This window comes from Solanum stenotomum, chromosome 9 (assembly GCF_019186545.1).
Source record: "Solanum stenotomum isolate F172 chromosome 9, ASM1918654v1, whole genome shotgun sequence".
NCBI classification, from domain to species: Eukaryota; Viridiplantae; Streptophyta; class Magnoliopsida; order Solanales; family Solanaceae; genus Solanum; species Solanum stenotomum.
Genome location: NC_064290.1, coordinates 12,062,935 through 12,082,123, shown reverse-complemented (window position 1 = coordinate 12,082,123; position 19,189 = coordinate 12,062,935). Strand labels below are relative to the sequence as shown.

At 34.6% G+C, this 19,189-nt stretch overlaps 1 pseudogene; it reads left to right on the top strand.

Moving 5' to 3' along the window:
• Positions 1–1,685: 1,685 nt before the first annotated feature.
• Positions 1,686–7,336, top strand: LOC125877283 (3-hydroxyisobutyryl-CoA hydrolase-like protein 5; annotated as a pseudogene).
• Positions 7,337–19,189: the final 11,853 nt, after the last annotated feature.

The window sequence follows — 19,189 nt, the reverse complement described above, 5'->3', positions numbered from 1 at the left end:
ATCCTTTGCCTAAGGTGGCTTGGCCATGATGACATTAAACACCCCACATTAATTATATAAATGACAATTGGCTTGAATTTCTTAAAAAGAGGAAAATAGATAAAACAAGTTTCATAAGTGACATTTTACCTCTTGACCATCCCACTCCCCACCCGATCCCTTCCCTATAGTGTTTTCACTAGATAATATATAAATATTCTTGGACAATCTATTTAAATACACAAATTTATTTTAAAAACAAAAAAAATGTGCCACGTTATTCTTGAATGAAGAAAAGGTGTTGAATTGGTAAATAGTGATTAAATCCCTTTCATTGGAAATTAGCTAAGATTTCTTCAAACTTGAGGAGATATGAATCGAAATTGTTAATTGCCTCAAACATACCTTATTTTATCCAAAATTGGTGCAGCAACACACGTTAAGAAATTTAATAGATTGAGGAAGGACTATTTTAATTATCAGCAATATTTTAATGATATTTTTTTTAAGTTATTAGTGTATTTATCTTTCAAATTCTGTATTTTTATTAGTGGTTTTTAGACATGACAATCAAGTTTTGGGGTATTGTTTAGAATAAATAAATTTTCCATTTTTGTCTTGTTCTTGCTTTATATTTCCGCTTTTCTTTCGTTTTCGTTGGGTTGAGGCTGACTTGTCTTGGTGGGAAAAGACAAGTGTCATCACGTCCATTTTTGGATCGTGGCAGGTCCATAACAAGGCAATTTGCAAAGCATTATAATCAACATGTTGCCTTTTTTAATAATCCTATTTTCATTCATTAAGATTAATCAAGGGGAATAATTGAACTCATCCCCTCATTTTCATTACTCCCCAACACACACAATGAATGGAAATACAAGATTCTACAAATTTTACAAGGTTTAGAAGATCACTTGCTTCAAATTCAATCAAAAGTCAATCCAAGACTTGAGTCTTCCCTTTCTGAACAATTTCTAAAGCCAAACAATCTAATACAATCACACAATTATAATAAGATTCCAGAATTAACAACACCCAAATCATACATTTTGTAAAATGGATCAACTCAACTCAAAAATCCAATTCTTAAAATGAGGTATGAATTCAAATGTGATTCGCATGTATCTGGAATACATACGAATCTCGCTCATCTCCCTCCACAATTTCATCCAACAGGTTTATAAGTCATATTTCAAATTCATTTTCTCCTTCTCTCAATCCCCACCTCTTGACCATCCCACCCCCGAACACCCCATCCCTGCCTTTTCATTCCCAATCACTTTAGCCAACAATTTTTCTCTCTATTTTTTAATAGGATTTGATCATTTGTTGCATTCACGTTTAGTTGACATTTGAGATCATTAACTTATCAAGGATTCTATACCTAATTTTTTTTCAATAATTATAATGAAGCTGGAGTTAAATTAATAGATCTCATTAAGTTTAATACTATTACAATGATTCTGTCACATTAGAGAGAAAGTGAGGGAGAATATATTTTTATTAACAATTGTTCACGTGTAACAATATATAAAGTCCCTTTCCCATACACAAATTTATAGAAACCAAGTTTAGAGCAACAACTTATTATTTCATATCTTCCACACTATCAGAAATAAATTTTGAGAAATTAATCACTCAATTATTTGTTACCGCGAATTTTAATTAGAATTATTAATTACTTGTTCGTTTTCTCTAGTCCTGCTATGACAATAATATCTATTCCCAGTAGCAGCACAATGTTTCCAATGCCTCAACAAGTACTGCGACAAAATAGAGAGGTAATTTCAAGTTTAAAATTCAACGTTAATAAAACATCTTATTAATGTCAGAAATATTCTTCGTTATAATATATGTATCGATCTTCGGTCTGATAATTGTAACTTAATATATTTTTTGGTTCTCATTAGGTTGTTGTCCCTGAGGAAATCGGTCGCGCCAGAATGCTCACATTGAATCGGCCTAACCATTTAAATTATTTATCACGCGAAGTGGTATATATATTTATACATTATGATAAAAATATATGTATAGTTATTAAATGGCTATTGCATGTTCACTTAATTATAAAATTTACTTTATATTGTAGGCATTAACGCTAGGGCAGAACTTTGAGAAAGATGATAATGCTGATTTTGTAATTATCAAGGTAACGACTAATTAAGAACTATATATCTATTTTGCTATAACATGATACATACATAAATGTACTTTTTCATTTGGTATTAGCTGGCATCTATGTCCTTCATTTTTAGAATGCACAAGTCTTGGGTGGCATAATACACGTAGAACACCATGTAGAATGCAAATTGTCATTTAGGATGTATGTGTCGACTTGTTCAACTATATACAAATTTAAATGTTTGTTTGTGCATACGTATGTGTCTCCAACATTAATTTTATGTATTATACCTTTTTGTTTTTGCCTAGTTACCTTAATTTTTATGTATTATGCCTTTTGTTTTGGCTTATCAGTTACCGTTAATTGTTAAATTTCCAAATTTAATTCTCATTCATTTGCAAATATATAGGGAACTGGTCGCACTTTTTCTGCTGGTGGGGATTTGCATATGTTCTATGAGGGACGAAACACTAGTAACTAGTTCTAAATTTTCCCTTTATTTTTTTCATTATATGTTAGAATTATTGAATTATTAATTAATTGCTATATGTCCACTTAAACTCATGAGTATACATGTATATTATTTGAAGGGGATTCTTGCCTTGAAGGTGTTTATAGAATGTATTGGCATTGCTACCACATTCATACTTACAAGAAACCACATGCATATTGCTCTTGTACAGTGGGTGGGGGTGCATCCTTGATGGTTCCAATGAAATTCTTTGTGGTCACTGAGAAAGCGGTCAGTACCAATTAATATGTATCAAAAAGAGATTTACGTATAATTATCTTATAAATTACACAAATTAAGTCGATACTTACGAGTACTATTTCAAGCCATCTAACTTTTTTGTACTGTTGATTGAACTTTGCAGTTTATTAGTTCCACTCCTGAAACAAATATAGGGTTTCATCCAGACTGCACGGCTTCTCATACATGCTTCCACGTCTTTCAGGTCGACTTGGTAATAAGCGCTAGATGAAGGAGAATGTTATTTTTTTTAAATCTAAAGTCACCTTTGTGGTGAAGGTTAGACTTGACTCCTACCTCGTATATTTATACCAAATAATATGATACATGTGAAATAGAACCTCTCCAAAATATGTTAATTAATTACATGTATGTATGTATGTATATAGGGGAATACTCGTGGTTAACAGGAGAAAAACTAAGGGGGTAAAGAAGTGCTTGCTGCTGGACTAGCCACTCATTTTGTTCCTTCACAAGTCAGTACAAGCTTCATCTCTAAACTTTTTCTTTTCTTTAGAAATTCACCGTACACTACAACAAATAATGAATTTTTATATTTAGCGACACTAATATAATATAAGTATATAAATGTCGCTAAAGATTTTAGCAACTCTAGATACAATGACTCATGAATTGCTGCTAAATATGATATTGCCACTTCAATAAATTATTGTCATGAAATATCTCTTTTGCTTATAATTCTTTTTTTTCAAATGTCAGAAATTATTTCATCTAGAGAAGCGTTTGCTAAGCTTAAAAAGTGGTGATGAGGATACTGTTAGAAGTGTCATCAATGAATTTTCCACAAATATTACAATTGATGAAAGAAGTATCTTGAACAAGTCATGTATCATATAAATAAGGGCTAACCCATCGGTGGCGCTCTAAATTTGGCACAATCTTTCACTTAGACACCTCAACTGAAGGATTTTTATTTTAAACACTTCATGTCGCGTCTCGTTGTGTCATTTTGATATTTTTTGCTGACTAAGCATAGTACGTGTGCTACACGAATTTTGAGTGCGTCAGAGACTTTTTTTGTAAATATTTTCTTCTCCTTCTTCTTCCTTGCTTTCTCCCTTCCATCTTCTACCATCCTCCATCACCACACAACTTTTTTAAAAAAATCTACAATATTTTACTAGGTTACACTCTTTGATTCTTCCATCTTCTTTGAAAATCGAATTTGCATCTTGATTCATATTCAAAAACAAAATCGATTTCAAGGGAACAAAAAAAGAAATCAACTTCTTTCAAATGGAAAAACTGATTTACATTCTTACCTTCTCCATTGAAAATTAAATTGATTTCAAGGAATAAAAAAGAAATAAAGAACAACCTCCAATGAAAAAAAAAGAAATTTATTTTACATATCCTTCATTGTAAATCCCAATCGTAGTAGCACAAGAAATCATCTTCTTTTAAATGTCATATAAAAACTTTTCGGTTTGGTATGATTTCCCTTATTCTCCAAAACGTATTTTACTTTGTAAATTAACCTATGTCCTTGTCTTTTTGATGGAGAAGAACAGATGAAGGGGAAAGAGGCGCAAGAAGAAGAAGAAAAGAGGTGGGGGCATGGGGTTTAGGATCTGGAAGAAAGAAAAAAAGAAAGTAAAATTGAGATTTTTAAAAATAAAATAAAATTTTCACGTGTCACATGCCAATTCGTTTATTTTTCCACATAAGAGGCGTCTGGATGTACGCACTTAAAATGCGGTTTTGAAAATATAAAAAGTGTCAAAATGACACAATGAGGTTTGACATGAGGTGCTTAAAATGAACAAAGCCTAGTTAAAGTGTCCAAGTAAAAGTTGGTGCCAAATTTAGGGGGCCACCGATGGATTAGCCCTATAATTAAATTATTGTTTTGAGCTTTTGCTTTGAAATGAAATATTATTAAGAGTAACATTTTTATTTTTCCAATTTACGTGTAGGTTGTCAGTAATCAATGAGTGTTTCTCCAAGGATTCCGTGGAGGAAATTATTGAGTCATTTGTGAGAATTACTTTTTGTATTAGGAGCTACTCCTTTTTCTCTAATTTATTTAATTTATTTGTACCCATATCATTGCATACTAAGTTTAAAATATTCAAAAAAAATTGTATGCTTAACTTTTCAGGAAGCTGAGGCAAATTTAAAAGAAAATGATTGGATTATGCCAGTGCTTAAAAGTAGGGGTGTACATGACCGGGTTGATTCGAATTTTTCTAATATCAAATCAAATTATTTGTGTCAAATTTTTAAATCTATAAATCAAACCAAACCAATTAAACTCGGGTTTTTCAACCTAGGTTTTTTTCGGATTTTTTCGGGTTTTTCGGATTTTCGGGTTTTTTCGGTAAAGTATTCATACAAACATATAATTGACTTGTACTTCAAATATTTCTTTAGTCCTACCAAAATACAACTATTTAAGGTGTTTCTTAAGAAAATAACACAAAATATGATATGAGTAATGACACTAAAATATCCAACAAAAAAATAATAATAATGAAATTGCCTGAAACAAATATTACAAATTAACAAGTCATAATGAAAATGATCATAATTTAAAAGTACTAAATCATGCTAAAATAAATTTAATAAGTATTAGTTACATGACTAAATATTAAAGGAAATTAAAATTAGATTATGTATTTGAATTGTCTAAACCAATGTAAAATCAAGGAACAAATATTCAATATTATTATCATTTTTAGTGTTGAATTGATTTTCTTTTTGCATTAGTATTAATTTGATTTTGATTTAAGCTTTATTATAATTACCAACATATGTGGACTATAATTTTTATTGAACCATTCAGAATTCTAAGTTTCAAACTTAAAATAATATATTAAAGATAAAAACTATGATAAAGTATAAGAAATATTTTAAAATGATATCAAAGAAACTATTTTTATGTGTAAAATAAAATTTTAAAATTATATATATAATGTCGGGTTGGTTTGGTCTCGGGTTGATTTTTTTTAAGTTAAAATCGAACCAACCCAAATATAGTTAAGTTTTTTTTTCCAATACCAAACCAAGTCAAACCAACCACTAGTCAGGTTTTTTTTCTCGGTTTGACTCGATTTGCAGTTTGGTTCGGTTCGATTTTGTACACCCCTACTTAAAAGCCTAAAGAAAGCATCTCCAATAGCACTAAAAATAACATTAAGATCGGTAATAAATCTTTTATCAAGCGCTCAAAATTATATATATTTTACTAGGAAAAAAGATCAAATTTTCTTCCTAATTTTTTTTTTAGATAAGAGAAGGAAGAACACAAATTATATCTGAATATTTGAGAAGAAAATTCAGAATTTCAATGAATATACAACGAACCATAATATCTGGTGATTTCTATGAGGTAAAGTTTAAAATTCTTCTTTAGTATACACATTCTTATGTATTTTATTTATATGTAGAAAGAGGTACACAGCTTGATATTTTTCATTTTAAGTCTAAAGAGATTTAGTTGATTATTTTTATTTATTAAGGGCATAAGGGCTCGCGTAATTAACAAGGATAAGTCTCCAAAGGTATGCACCTTTTTTTTTTTTTTTGCATAATATATATACATGTCATTTAATTTGGCGTTAGTTGACATATATGTCCTTCAATTTTGGGTGTGGATCAGTGGCAGATCCAGAATTTTCACAAAGTGGGTTCAAGATATAAAAAATAAAACTAAAATGTGGCAACATGGATTCAAACTTGGGCTGGCTGGGAAAATTGAACCCTTTTCACCACTCTGCCAAGGATCACACTTGTGTTAGTGGGTTCAAAAGTTAATATATACATATAAAATTTTAAAAACTGATCAAATATATATATATATACNGTTCATATGAACTCACTTGACCCTCTGTAGGTCCGCCCCTAGTGTGGACAAGTAAGCATTTAAATTTGTATAAAATTGAACAAATAGACACATGTGTCTCGTAGGACACTATCTATGACACTAAATTGTCATGTAGGACGCATATGTCTATTTGTTCAATTTTATATAACTTAAAGTATATATTTGTGCATACCGAAAGTTGAAGGGAATAGATATGAAATGAGGTCATGTTAAAAGGCACGTTTATGTATTAAGTTTTTTTCTTTAAGTATTAAATACATAATATTTCTCAATATTAAATAATGATACGTTAATGTGTTCATTAAAATATTTATTTTCATTCATAGTGGAACCCTTCAACTCTTGAGAAAGTGCATGATGACCAACTTGACTTAATCTTCAAGCCATTTGAAGATCATGACTTGGAACTTCAAATTCCTATAAAAGAAGAAGAAGAATACAGGTACAAATGAAGTCATATATCAGTTGCATTTTATCCAACAATAGATTTTGCAATATTCTTATTTAATTAGTCATTAATCTTGCATTTGATCTAATAATTAACAGGTGGAGAGGAAAATATGAAAATTCGAGCTATTGTCGTGCCAACCAAGTGAACATTCAAATTAAAGGCATCCCGATGAATATCCTCTCGTGAAAGTGTCCTTTGTGTAGTTTGTTTTCTGTTATTAGTAACATACAACAAAGTATATAGTAATTTTTTCTAAAACACATGCAAAAAAAAACCCCGATTATTGGTTTAGTTTGACTTGATTTGATATTGGAAAAAAAATACGATTATATTTGGGTTGGTTTGGTTTTAACTAAAAAACCCAACCCGAGACCAAACTAACTCGACATTATATATGTAATTTTAAAATTTTATTTTATACATAAAAATATTTACTTTGATATAATTTTAAAACATTTCTTGTACTATTTCATAGTTTTTATCTTTTAATATATTATTTCAAGTTTAAAACTTAGAATTCGGAATGATCCAATAAAGATTATAGTTCATAGATGTTGATAATTAAAATAAAACTTAAATTAAAATCAAATTAATACTAATGCAAAAAAAAATCAATTCAACACTAAGAATGACAATGATATAGAATATTTGTTCTTTAGTTTTACATTGGTTTAGACAATTAAAATACATAATCTAATTTTAATTTTCCTTAAATATTTAGTAATGTAACTAGTACTTATTAAACTTATTTTAGCATGATTTAGTTCCTTTAAATTATGATCGTTTTCATTATGACTTTGCAATATTTATTTTATATGATGATTTCATTATTATTTTTTATTGAATATTTTAGTGTCATCAGTACTCATCTATTATTTTGTGTTATTTTCTTAAGAAACACCTTAGATAATTGTATTTTGGTTGGACTAAAGAAATATTTGGAGCACAAGTTAATTATATGTTTGTATGCAAACTTTACCCAAAAAAACCGAGGTTTATTAGTTTGGTTTGATTTAAAAATTCGACACAATGATTTGATTTGGTATTTGAAAAACCCGAACCAACCCGAGGTTGAAAAACCAAAAAAAATCTGAATTTTATTAGTTTGGTTTGGTTTATAAATTAAAATTTTTACACAAATGGTTTGATTTAATATTTGTAAAACCCGAACCAACCCGGTCATGTACACCTCTATACAAGTGTACGCGGTTTCCAAGTAATACAATGATTTGAAGTAATTAGATATTGATCCCATGGAAACTTGATTTTACAGTTTATCAAATTCATATAATATCAATTAATCACACAATTACATTCACCATACCACCAGTAATTATGACTCGGATCATGATACATCTTTACCGCTCCCGAATGAATGGGATATCGTGAACAATGGATCTCCTCAAGAATTAATCTAATCAACTTGTCCGTCTTGGGCACAAAAATCATGCCTCTAATCCTCAAGATATCATCAGAATCAAGGACAACCTCCTTGGTTTTCCCTCTCAACACTTTGTCTCAAATGAGATCCAACTTCTCATCATAAAAATGGTGCTCATGGATCTGCTCTACTAACGAAGAATGGGCATCTATGAAAGTAATCAAGCCACCACTCTTCTTAGAAATATGTAACCGAATGAAACTGCTGGCTAACCTCTGATTAATATAGTAAATGGTTTCTCTTCAACAATAATAACGACAAGACTCCCCATACTAGAAGTCTTCCTACTTAAAGCCTGACCACCATATTGGCCTATCCCCGATGATACAAGATGGTGATATCATAATCCTTCAGTAACTCAAGTCATCAGTGCTGCCTCAAATTTAGATCCATTTGACTGAAAATGTATTGAAGACTCTAATGGTCAGTGAAGACCTCAAAATGAACCCCATAAAAATAATGTAACCATAGCTTAAGCAAAAATACTACAACTCTCAACTCTAAATCATGAGTTGGTTAACTCTTCTCATAGGTCTTCAACTGTCTAGAAGCATATGTGATCACCTTTTCTTTCTACATCAGAACACCACCTAACCCGATTCCAGAAGCATCACAGTAAACGATAGAGGTCATACCCTCCTCGGGTAAAGTCAACACAAGAGCTAAAGTCAATAAGGTCTTGAGCTTTTGAAAGCTCTCCTCACACTCATTAGACCATTGGAAGCTCACATTATGTCGAGTGAATCTGTTTAAAGGAGATGCAATAATGAAGAAGTTCTGAGCAAATCGATTGTAATAGCCTGCAAGTCCCACAAAACTCTTAATCTCGATAACTAAAGTAGGTTTGGTCCAACCTCTAATTGCCTCAATATTGGCTAGATCCACCCAAATACCCTTCTTGACACCACATGTTCCAAAAATGCAATATATCATGTAAAAACTCTCACTTCGACATACAATTTATCTTCCCTCAATCTATGGAGCACAATCCATAAGTGTCGATCATGGTCCTCATCGGTATTGGAGTACACCAAGATGTCACCAATGAACACTAAAAAAACAATCCAAATACGATCGGAACACCCCGATCATCAACTACATGAACGTTGCAGAGAAGTAATTCAAACAGAAAGACATCACAAGAAACTAATAGTGATCATATCGAGTACTGAAAATTGTCTTAGGGATATTTGATGCCCTAATCTTCAATTGATAATAGTCAGACCTCAAATCAATCTTAAAAATAGTGATGTTCCTTGAAGTTGATCAAATAATTCATTAATATGAGAAAGAGGATATTTGTTCTTCACTATCATTTTGTTCAATTATTGTAATTCAATACACATTATTATAATTGCATCATTCTTCCTTACAAACAAAACAAGAGCACCTCATGGAGACATTTGGGCGAATGAACCCCTTACTCAACAAGTCCTGCAACTGATCCTTCATTTCCTTTAACTCTGTTGGAGTGATGCGATAAGGAGAGATAGATATGGGATTGGTTCTGTTGACACCCAATTTTGACCCTCCCCAATATAAATTAATCATCGAGCTTCCTAAATTCTAAATGATTTGAATAATTGTCTTTATAAAATTCAAAATAATTTTCAAATCATTTTAAGTAGTTTTGTCATTTTTACAAATTTTAAAATAATAAATATAATATTAATTATGTGTCTAATTAGTATATTTTATGAATGTTCGAAAATTGTCTCAAAAGGGTTTTAGTTTTATTTAAGTATTTGGCTATTTGGTTTAAATTAATTAATAGCTTATATTTCGAGTTAATTAGTTTATAATTAAGTTAATTTTTATATAATTATGTGTCTAATTGGTATATTTTATGAATGTTCGAAAATTGTCTAAAAAGGATTTTAGCTTTTATTTAAATATTTAGTTATTTAGTCGTTTATATTGTTAAATTAATTAGTTTATAATTGAGTTAATTATTTTATTTCGTTATGATTAAGAAGTTCGTTAATTAATTAATATTGATTTGTCTTATTTAATTATTAGTCGAGCTTGTCCTAATTAATTATGTTTGGCTACATCTGTAATTTCCAATTAACCATCATTTAAATTCATATGGCCATAGCCTAGTCCAAATCTAACCAATTAGATTTTTCCTTCAACTCATTTAATAGACCAAAGTTTGGGCCACCCTTTAGCAGCTTATTCCCAGGCCCAACTCATTTAACAACAATCCAATTGCTAGCAAAACAATGCCCAACCGTCTCCTCATTAACCCAACCGACCCATACCCGACCCAACTCCCTTATTCACAATAGAAGACCCAGAACATTCCCAGAAAATGACAACACTATACATAGCAGTTTCCAACGTTGCTAGACGGAAAACCAAACGCGTGAACAACACCACCTCCCCAACTTCATCTTCTCTACTGCAAATGCAGTACCGTTCCAGCAGTACGTCCAGCAGCAGATCACGCGGAATCGTCCTTGCTCTCGAGATTAAGCCGCGTGGAATGAGAGGACGATGGGAATTGATCCAGCCGTCCATTCTCCATTCCTTTTCCGGAATGGAGTTGAAATTTCAGAAAAAAGGGTGTTTAACCGAAATGGTGAAAGGTTTTTCGAATTTAAATTTTGAAATGGGCCTTTTCTATGGGGATTTTTAGTTCGGTTTTCCCCATTTTTATTTTTATTTTTTTTCAAAAAAAACCGGAATCTCTTCTATATATGTTGTTCGTTGTCCACTACGAAATTTTTTTTTTTTTGGGAGAGTTAGATTTTAGTTTTTTTTTTTGAATTGAGGCAGAGAGTTAGAAACATGGGACCTTTTGAGAGTTGAAATTTTTCAGAGTAAAACACAGAGGAAAGCTTTGAGGAGAATACTTTAATACATGCTAAATACATTCCATAAACCAAAAGAGTTCATAGTTTTCGGTTTTGTGTTTAAATTTTTGCCCGAATTTCCATTTGGTTGTTCCTGTCCGAGTACTTGCGGTGAAGGTCATTGCCCCTGCCCGTTTGTTCCTGTTCGCTGCCCAGAAAAGGTAATACCTCATCCCTCATTTACGTTTTATTTCGACTTCAATCGTTATAGGCTAAATCAATCCTCTGTTTGGGTTTTCTTTGAGTTTTTTTTGTGCTCTGTTCCTTAGTCTTGATTTCAGTACTCTTGGATGCGAGTGTGTTCGGTTTGAATATGAGCTTTCCTAGTTGTTATCTTCGCTACTTGGACCTCTCCCCGATCATCCTATTATTTGTTCCACTGTACTGATTAAGCGTATGAACCTTAATTCGTAACCGTTTGAGCTTGGTAGGATTTTCGGTTCATTTGTCTTGTTAGCCTTTGTGTTTGTTCGTTTCTAATTTGCTACATTAAGTGATTAATGGCATATTGTCTCTCTTCTGTTACCTGTTGAAAATCTTTTAAGGCACGAATGATGATTCTCTTGTTTCGTTCCGATTCGAAGATAGGAGAGAACCCCCATGTTCCCATATTTTGTTATTACCCGAATAATTTCCTTACATGTTTGAGTTATTCACATCGGTTTTTTTTTATATACATATATGTTAGTTGAGCTTGCGGCTTTGGACAGAATGGTTTGATCGACTTCTTTACCCTGCTATTTCTAGAAATAATTACACCTTTTTTTTCTAGTTTCGAATCCTAATTTTGTGTTCAAGTATCTTACTAGTCTTCCTTGTGTGTCTGGCATATTTCACAACTTGGAAATGTCTATGTTGTCTTAGTCTCGAATACACATGGAGGATGTAAATTTCATCATATGGTTAGCTTGATTTACGTAGTCTGATCTTGTAAGACATGTAGCCTTAATTTATGTCGGTCATTGCTTTTAGCTTAGTCTTTAAATTCTGTTTATTTTCCTCGATTTCGTGTTCAACCCCTCCGAATGACATGCTCCGTCCTCTAAGTATCGTTATAGTCCAGCTGATTGAGCTGATCATTTAGAAAATTATGAAACATGTATATTCCCTCCTGTTTTTTCTTTTGTTTGAAGTTGAAAGATAAAAAAATAAAATAAAAATAAAAGTCAAAGGGAAATATATATGTTGCTTCTACACCTCTTTGTCCCTTGCTGCTTGGTCATAGCATTGTTTGAGTTTGGAACCACTGTTTATCGTGTCACTTGTATAGGTCTTAGGTGTTTTATTTTTATCTTAATTCTTGTAGTTAAATGCTAAATATTTGTCAGTGGTAGTTTGTTTGTTCTAAATCATCTTTCCTTGTGGTCCAATAGTGGTTTTTGGTTTCATTTGGATTTTTAAAATACTCAAGATACTTTTATCTCAATTAAGTTACGTCTCATTTATTTCATTATTGCAAGTGCTAATCATATACATTTTTTATGCATGTAAAATCTGCCCGAGTTCGCCAAGAACTCATTTCTTCCTTGCATTTCGGAAGAGCCATAAAGGCTCAAGCCATCTTTATCGAGTCAGTCAGCTATAAAAGCCAACGAACAGGTCTTGAAGGCGGAAGAATGTGAAAGCGGAGGAGAATTGAAAAGATTGGGCCTTTCACTCTTTATACAAAACTTGTATTTTGTTATTATTGGGCTTAAGCCCATCTAGTTATTGTTTATTATTTTGATAGAATTCAGGACAGGCGAAAAGTTGGGCCAAAGGCTCAAAACGAAAATGGGTCCAAATACTGGCCCAGGCGGACAGGAAAATCAGATTTGGGCCCAAATCTCTTCCCCTCCTTTATTTGTTGTGTTTATTTACTCGTCACTATCTGCTATTAATCTTAAGGGTTTTAAAATTTTCAAATCCCCAAAAGACACCCATTTTTGAATTAATTACTTAACCAAATTATTCATCTCTTACTTGACTTAATAAATAAATAAATAAGTATTTTTTTACAAAATATTTCGCTTAAATAGTAGGTCAATATTTCCCTTTTCCCTTTTAAAACGATTCTAACTATAAAAATTGTTCAATTCAAATTAAGTAAAACTACTTTAGCCAAATAAATTAATTATCGGATAACCGCATTAGTGGATATTCTAGGTGCCTTAAAAACCTTTCTAGAATACTAATATGAACCCCCGAACTCCCTTATATTTTCAAATTGATTCCCTGTTTAATCGATTGAAAAAGTAGTTTTCTTGATTTTTTTTCTTTAAAAATTAAGTGGCGACTCTAAACCAGTCAAAAAATATTTTCTAAATAAAACAGAATGGCGACTCTGCTGGGGATTTGAATGGTTCTTACTTTAAGATTGATTTATTTGGCTATGTGATTTAACTATTTACTTGTTTTATTTATCGTATATATTGAACTGTTGCATTCATGGCATGACATACTCCGTCAAACGACAATTATTTTAATTTCTATTTAAAGGACGATTATGCGGGCCGCAGTCGTTCGTTAACCAAATTGTTCTCGGGGCACCTTAACGAATGTAGTTGGCTACTGGATAGTCAACGGTCGTTAACTGTCTCAGCCCAAGTTGTCCGCTTGGGTCACCTATCCACTTTAAACAAAGCCCACTCTCTTAGTCAAGACTAGCGTAGAGCCAAAATCAATTCCGAAATTTAGCGCATTGGCCTAAGATGACCCAATACCCAAGGCGTGTTGGGCCCATTAGAATGACCACCTTGAGTCCAAAGGGCCCACGGCCCGAACGGACGTTCATACTTACGTGTTTGAAGGATGTATGCGCTGTTTGACAAATTGTTGTGTCTTGGGTTTGGGGGGTATCTAATTCTTTGTATGTTTTTGTAGATGGTCAAGCAACATTTGAGTTTCAAAATGGTCACCGAGACGCCAAACCTTCTCCGTGTATGGTGGTACAATCTCAATGCGTATAAAAAAAGAGAACTTTCCATTCACTTGGGTCACCTCCCGTCGATAATGAATCTCAAAATATGGCCCGAGTTCATTGAGGTGGTCACTCGATTTTGGGATGATGAGATAATGGTGTTTCGCTTCGGAGATGTTGAAATGACACCAACTGTTGAAGAAACCAGAGATTGCTTAGACAATGTAGGAATGTACCAAAAAAGGAAAAATCATCCAAATCATCACATTTTGCTACCGGATAAGCCGACCAACAAAGAACTGAAGAACATGTTGTTACTGGTAAATGCAGACTGTCTAGACACCCCGAATATTCCACTTATGAAATTCTACGAACGATGGGGACACGAAAACTATTACAAGAATTTTCCAAATGAGTTTCTCAATCGCAGTAGTTGGAGTCAAACCCAAACCCTAGCATTTGCCGTATGCCTCTTAGGGACAATGGTATTCCCCCCAGGACGGAGGGAATGAAATTGATACTCGGATTGTCATGGTAACTCATGCTATCTTTGAAGGCGTTGGTAAAAAGGGACAAGTCAAGAAATACTTCAACCTGGCCCCGATCATTGTGGCTGACATCTATCGATCTTTGGGTCAATGCAAAAATGGGTTTTCATTTTTTCAAGGGTGTAATATCCTGCTGCAATGGTGGATGTCTAAACATCTAGTGAAGACATGCGAGACCCAGAAACAGAAATTAGCCAAACCACGAAAAGAAAGTCACTTCGACCATTACGAGTTACACTTGAGTATCAATAGATTCGAGATCCACAGCACGAGGAAAGCATGGGATAAAGTCTTCCACGACATAAAAGATGGAGATGTACAGTGGATATTTCAAGATTTCATGTCAGAGAAAATAGTCGTTTAGGGGGCTAAGTGTCCTTTCCGAATTCTTCCTGGCATTAGAGGTGTGCGACCTTACAACCCTAGCAGGGTAATGCGGCAATTCGGCAGAACACAAATTCTACCTTTCAAAGGAGACGCTAGCCGCTACGTCTTTGACTACAACGGGTGTGACAAGATACCTCATGCCAAGGAAATTCTTGATGAATGGGTTGGGCGGGTTAACCTAAAAGAAAGCATGACTGAAGACAGATATGACGCTGGGTATGTTGTCCAGTACAAAAAATGGTTGCAGGATGATCTACGCTGTACACTTGACCCGACGCCACGCACGGGCCGACAAATTGAAGATGTCCAGGTAAGGCTCCAAATCCAAGCCTACCACTTTCAGCAGGAATGAGATCGAAGAGAGCAAGAGTTTCAACGTAGGGAGCAAGAATACCTGCGTAGGGAACAAGAGTTCCAACATCGAGAATATGAAAGCCAAAGGCTCCAAATCCAAGGGTCATTTTATTTTTTCTAGAAATATGTTGGATTTTTCTGATCCCATTACTAACATGACTTTATTTGTCTTTGTATGTGAATTTGTCCGAGTTTGCTATGAACTCCCATTTTTCTCTGCCCCTTGCATTTTGCGAGAGTCATAAAGGCTCCAAATTCCTTTATCGAGTCAACCGGCCAGCTATAAAAATTGACGAACAGGTTTCGGGATCGAAAGAATATTCAGCAGATCGAGAAATTAAAAAGGATTCGGCCAAAGGCCCATTCTTAATTCCAAAGAATTGTATTTTGTTACTTTGGGCCTACCCTATATCATTTTAATTGTTATTTATGTGTTAGTCTAGGACAGGTGGAAGAATTGGGACTAAGGCCCAAAGAGAAAATATTTTTAGTATGTTAGAATAGGACAGGTACAAATGATTTCGATGGGCCGAGGGCCCAAAATGAAAATAGGCCCAAATGCTGTTCCAGGCGGACAGAAACCAGATTTGGGTCCAACCCTCTTTCCCTCTTTACTTTACTGTGTTTGTTTTGCGTAAAAATCACCCCATATACACATTTAAGAGTCAATATTACAGGTTTTAAATCTATTTTTAAAAAATTCTTGCTTATAACAGTTTAATTACGGGTTATAACATATCACTAATTATTTATAAATTAATTAAATTTTACTTTATTAAATAAGTTATTTTTTATAATTTTATATTATTATTAAATTATTTAAATAAAGAATACCCCATAATTATCTCTTACACAATTATAGGGATTTACATTGATTATAGTTCCTTTTTTACAGTTACAAGTCACACCCCACCCCATCTAAATCCCTCACCCCACGTCAATTCCATGTTTAAAAAAAACAGAAATTCATCTTTCATCTCTTTCATACATACTCCATTGAAGCCGGTTTTTNGGAGTTGGCAGCTAAGATGACAAAACAGGCTGTTATAAATGAAGAGATAGTTATTGTGCGTAAGAAACGCGATGCCTTCAAAGACGCAACCATGACGCTTCGAAAGCCACGTAGAAAGTACTATTTCTTCAGCTAAGAGACCACCAACAATGGTCTCGAAGACACTCACATTGGAGGTACTGAAGAAGATACTGGGGAGGAAATTGTTTATAGGTCTCCTCTACAGGGGCGGGGGAAAGAAGGGAATGAGAAATTGCCCTCAAAGCGTACGAGTTTACCCCCCATGATTAATGCAACAATCGAAAGCAAAATGGCTTGGATGGAAGCACAATCTATCTTTTAGGACGCTTTATTATCTGTTTTTTAACTTTCCTTGTAATCACCAGAAATGAATGAATGAAAATGAAATTTCCTTTGTATTTGAACTACGTAGGGCCTGAATTCTCCTTTGGAGATACGTAGGCAACCTTTCAAGGCCCGGCCCCTATCTTTAAAAATTTTGTTTTCCCCATTATTCTACAAGGAAACATTAAGTCCAGATCAACAGATACCAGAAGATGCAGCAAGAAGACCTTAGCTCAACGCAATTTAGCCTTTCTGAGTCACCAGCCCCAAAATGAAACGAGCAAATTCCCGCTTGTTCAAAAGTCAGTCCCATTATTCGTGGGTTAACATGTTCTCAGACAAAGCAACGTTTATGTGTTTACCTGCTTTCTATGTGAAAGCTTGCATTATTCATCCAGAACTAATACTGACAGATTTGCCTTTGAGTTGTTTTTCTCTACAGGTAGTTAGAACTGATCTGTGTTGATACACTGGCTGAACATCCCTATTTTACCAGATCAAAAGGGCCTACAGATTCCTTTCCCAGTCAAAGTTTACAAAAAGGAAAAGCTGCAATGGGTGATAACAACGAAGAAACCAGCCTTACTGATGTCGTGGTGGCTCAGCCCGCCCTTGCTGATTAGAATGAACTGATCATACAGTTGATGCAACAAATTGCTGAGATGAGGGTCGAGATGCAGAGAAAACAAGATTTGCCTCCTCCAATTTTTTCTGTCAACACTCAACCAGACGGAAGACCTCCAGCTCAAATTCCCCTTCCTAACGTGGTGCAAGCTCAGAACCCGCCTTCAAGTCCTGCTTGTAATCCCTTCATCATTGACCTTACCACCCAAAACCCCCACTACGCCTCAACCTCTCATCCAACATCACCCCCTCCTCAAAATACCAACCTCCAAGCACCACTCCTTCCTCCTAATGCAAACCACCAAACTAGCCTTCCCCCCCACAGCCAAAACGCTAATAACCCACGCACTTCCCTCCTTCACCAAAACCTGTACACCAACCCCCAGACTTATCCCCAAAACTATCACGCCCCTCTAAATGGCCAGAGTCCTTTTATCGCTCCACCACTACAGCAAAAAGCCATTTTCCAAATATCAGTCCCCAACGAGCATGATGCCCATGGTTTGGAGCTCGACCACTATGAGGAGAGGGAGAGAGAGTGGAGGTCAAAGGAAGAGACCGCCAAGATAGATATGAAGGAGGAAACTAGAAAAACCATGAAGGAGCTGAACTGCATTCCTGAGGTCGCCGGATTGAGCTATGAAGACCTGTGCATTCACCCGAATTTGGACCTCCCAGAAGGGTTCAAGGTGCCAAAATTCGACATCTTCGGAGGAACGGGGAACCCCTTAACACACTTGAGGGCCTACTGTGACCAACTCGTGGGAGTTGGGAGAGACGAAGCTTTGTTAATGCGGCTTTTTAGCCGAAGTTTGAACGGAGAGGTTCTAAAATGGTTTACGTCTCATGAGACGAAACAGTGGTCTAGCTGGAACGCTCTGGCTAAGGACTTCATCGAATGATTCGCTTACAATGTGGAGATCGTTCCTGACCGTTACTCATTGGAAAAGATGAAGCAGAAGTCGACTGAAAGTTACCGAGAATTCGCATATAGATGGCGAAAGGAGGCGGCTAGAGTTAGACCTCCCATGTCAGAAAAGGAAATTGTTGAAGTGTTTGTGCGGGTGCAGGAGCCCGAATATTATGACAGAATCATGTTGCTCGTTGGTGCAAAATTTGCTGAGATAGTCAAGGTAGGTGAGACTATCGAGGACGGATTGAGAACCGGGAAGATTGCCCGTGTAGCTGCCTCGCCCGGATCTTTGGGCTTGTTGAAGAAGAAAAGAGAGGATGTGTCCTCTATCTCTTATGAGGGGAGGAAGACCCCGAAGAAGTCATCATCATACCAAGGTCGTTCTCGACCTTTACAGAGTTTGTACCCAACTTGTTATGCACAAGCTGATTACCAAAATACCCCTCCCATTAGTTACCAAAATACCCCTCTTCCCAACTATCAAAATACACCCCATCCTAATTACCAAACTCCCTCTACTATCTACCAAACTCCCCCTCCAGTTTACCAGACTCCATCTTATCACTACCGAAATGCCGCCCCCAACTGTGCCAACGTTCAGACAAATTACCAAACGCCTCCCCCAATGTACCAAACCCCAGCTCCACTTTACCAAAAT